Source organism: Mytilus trossulus, chromosome 14 (assembly GCF_036588685.1).
Source record: "Mytilus trossulus isolate FHL-02 chromosome 14, PNRI_Mtr1.1.1.hap1, whole genome shotgun sequence".
Taxonomy (NCBI): domain Eukaryota; kingdom Metazoa; phylum Mollusca; class Bivalvia; order Mytilida; family Mytilidae; genus Mytilus; species Mytilus trossulus.
The window spans coordinates 68,681,617-68,685,772 of NC_086386.1; positions in this window are offsets into that span (position 1 = coordinate 68,681,617).

Genomic DNA, 4,156 nt, shown 5'->3' on the forward strand with positions numbered 1-4,156 from the left:
AAAATGTTACACTTTAACCTGTTAATCTTTTAAAATTTAGACAACTTCTCTCTATGTTGGCTCTCACTAGAAAGCCAATTTATGTAGAGGCAACAAGATTTATATGAAATGTTTTAATGTATGTTGTGGTATACAGTTGCATTAACTCGACATCTCTTATGGTGCTTCGATAGGAGTCTTTTTGAGAAAAGAGCTTGGCAAAATCTAAAGCACAGTTCCGACACTGAAAATTACTTGCTTACACTGTCATTATACTCATGTTACACTGTCATTATACTCATGTTTTCGAGTTCATGCAAAGGGGAAGCATACCAAAAGCATATGGCTTCAATTCTTGACTTTAAACAAATGTTTAATTAGTTGAAATGAGATGTCATACCATTCTACAAACCAAGCATAATTGACACGTGATTATTTTTTTTATCGGCTTTTTTTTTGGTACTTTTTTTCTGGCCTTTTTATTATTTTATCGAATGCAACATTTCAAAAAGTGAAATAAAAATACCAAACTCAAAGGAGAATTCAAACCAAAAGTCCTTTTTCAAAATCTCAAAAAAATCAAACGAACGAAAAACAGCTGTTATGTTCCTCACTTGGTACAGACATTTCGTAGGCCTTTTATAACACATTTTGGTTTGAGCATCACTGATGAGTCTTTTGTAGACGAATATTGTAGACGAATAGTTATCAAAGGTACCAGGATTATAATTTAGTATGCCAGACGCGCGTTTCGTCTACATAAGACTTCTCAGTGACGCTTATATCAAAATGTTTATAAAGCCAAATAAGTACAAAGTTGAAGAGCATTGAAGATCCTAAATTCCTAAAAGTTGTGCCAAATACGGTTAATGTAATCTATGCTTGGGATAAGAAAATCCTTAGTTTTCGAAATATTCAAAGTTTTGTAAACAGAAAATTTATAAAAATGACCACATTATTTATATTCATGTCAACACCGAAGTGTTGACTACTGGGCTGGTGATACCCTCGGGGACGAAACGTCCACCAGCAGTGGCATCGACCCAGCGGTGTAAACACGTGTCTAGCGCTAGTATAAAATTTTAATCCTGGTATCTATGATAAATTAATTTCATCATGTAGAAAATGGTGGATGATTAAACATGGTTTTATAGCTAGATAAACTTTTGGTTTGTATGACATTCGCGTGCAGTTCAATTGTATTGACAACAATGAAAACAAGAGGATGTCTACTAACATCAAAATGATTACTTTTGAGACTATCTTAGTTCAATATGACAATTCCTTTGTTTGGAAAGCGACAGTGTACAATAAACAAGACAATGTTGTTTATTTAGCGAAACCACCGTTCACACGAATCATCAATGATACAGTCCTGCTCTCATTCTATGAATCAAAGGTTGAACATGTTGTTTATAAAGTCTTTTTCTTTTTTGGTAAACAGGTTTATATTAATTATATAGATTGAGCGCATCTGATACATAAAAAGGTGTCGTGGCCGCGACTTCAGTATCACAATGATTTACAACCGTCATCTCTAGCTTTACAACCGTTGGAGCTAAAAAAAAATATCAAAGGTACCAGGATTATAATTAAGTACGCCATATACGCCTTTCGTCTATATCAGACTTACCAGTGACGCTCATATCAAAATATTCATAAAGCCAAACAAGTAAAAAGTTGAAGAGAATCCCAAATTGGCAATGCCTTTCGGAATTTTGGTTCTTCAAAAAAGGGACGAAAGATACCAAAGGGACAGTTAAACTCATACATCGAAAATAAACTGACAACGCCATGGCTAAAAACGAAAAAGACAAACAGAAAAACAATATTACACTTGACTCAACATAGGAAACTAAAGAATAAACAACACGAACCCCATCAAAAACTAGGGGTGATCTCAGGTGCTCCGGAAGGGTAAGCAGATCCTGCTTAACGTGTGGCACCCGTCGTGTTGCGTATGTGATGACAAGTCCGGTAAATAGTCTAATTCGATGGGTCACAATCTTGAAAGGGAAGGGGATTGTAGTTAAGACGTAAGGAACATTTTCGATATCATTTGTGAAACGTTTAATCCATAAAGGCCAACCAACTCGTGATGGCGTCCGTAAAATTTACGAAGGGATGATTTCAACTTCACCATTTGGAACTCTTGGTTTAATAGCTTCCTTGTGAGCAGCAACCCTCTATCAAGAAAATCATGACAGGAAATGCAAGCACGGGAATATCGTATCGATTGGGAGATTTATTCCCCGTATGCAGGTGTTGCTGGAATGTTGCTACTTAGAAGGATTCCTTTTACAAAGAGTAACACCACTACACTAGATAGCACTACTATGTTGACATGAATTATCATTGATGTGATCATAATTATAAATTAACACTTTAAAAAACTTTCAAGTTTCAAAGAATAAAGATTTTCTACCACAGGAATTAATTAACTTGGCTATCTTATTGAAACTTCGGGAATTTGAGTCCCAAATGCTTTTCAACTTATTTTATTTTGCATATCTTACTGTTGATTCTAGCTTCACTTGTGAGTCTTTTGTAGAAAGTAAAATCACAAAAATACTGAACTCAGAGGAAAACTCACAACAGTAAGTCCCTTATCAAATGGCAAAATCAAATGATAAAACACATCAACGAATCGACAACAACTGTCATATTCCTAACTTGGTACAGGCATATGTTTCAAATGTACAAAATGGTGGTTTGTACCTGTTTTTAAAGTGCTAAACCTGTCACTTGTATGACAGTCGCATCAAATTCAATTATATTTACAACGAGGCGTGAACAAAACAGACATAGGGTGCATTTCTTTCTAACAAACGATGCAAATGACTAAAGACGCACATGTTTTGATAATTTGCTTCTAACATACGTTTAAAAGTTTACATAAACTTTGACAAACTTTGCAATCGCGAAAGATGCGTCTACAGTTTGTCATTCGTCGTTTATTGGTACAAACGCTACATTTGTTTCTAACTTGAACTTGATTAAACGATATATTTTCTCTACGTTTATAAAAAATCTGTTTACCAACAACATGTGCATGCATAATTGAAAGTTCACACAGGGTCAGTAAAGAATTTTTAACGGTGTATTCATTTCTCCTTTCGAGCGTTTAGAAAACAACAACAAACGCCACACAACGTTTACGAAAGTTTGGTTATTAAGAATTACCATAATAGTAAAATTGTAAAAATAGGGTAACAGCAGTTTGCAACGAGTCACAAACTCAATCAGAACAAAAATAAACAAATACTTAACAAAGAAGTACAAAAAAAGCAAATATCAAATTTAACAACAAATCCATTGCTTACTTTTTTTGTATTTTAAAGCAATCCACAAAGGATTGAAATGTTTGAAGTCCTGTGACTTAATGACAAGGTAACCATCAACTATAGTGCCTAACAAGATTTTGTGAGGGAATTCGATGTTTGCTATACCGCTGTTCATTTCAACGCACTTTTTGAAAATACTACTATACCAATCGAAATGAAAATTATTGCAGTGTTTTGAGAAATGATTTTACTTTGTAGTCACGTGTTGTTTTTGAAACAGTTTATGTTTTAAAAGGACAAATTGTCTGTATAAAGTCAACAAATATGTGGACTTTTGAAGCCCAAACTTTGTATTGCTTTACATACATAAATGAAAGATCCCAAAACTGTATCAATACAATACGACATGTTTATGAAATGATGGCTTAACTTTTGGTTGACAAATTTTTACTTGTTATTGCAAAAAACTGAACTTTTATTATCTAACATTTTTCTCCCTACCCAGTTTTCCCCTATTATGATAATGTGGACCGGTCATTGTTATTGAACATAACGCAATTTGATTGGATTAAGTTATTTTTAGTTTACCTTAAAACTGTTTATGCTTGTCATTCTCGACTATTGATTAAATTAGAACGTGCATGAATGTGACAATAACTAAAATGACCTTCAAACTGGAAACTGGATGAGTCCATGTTATGTTTTATCAATTAAAGTATAGGTATGAAAGGTAAGAATTGCTAATTCTCCTATTTTCACAAAATTTCCCAAATACACAGTAGATAGATCATTTTTTGATAGAAAATTGTGGAGAAAACAGACAAAGTTTACAAATAAGAGATTTTATTCCAATCAACAAGTCATTTTTCGAAGAGAAATGCCGAAATAAATTT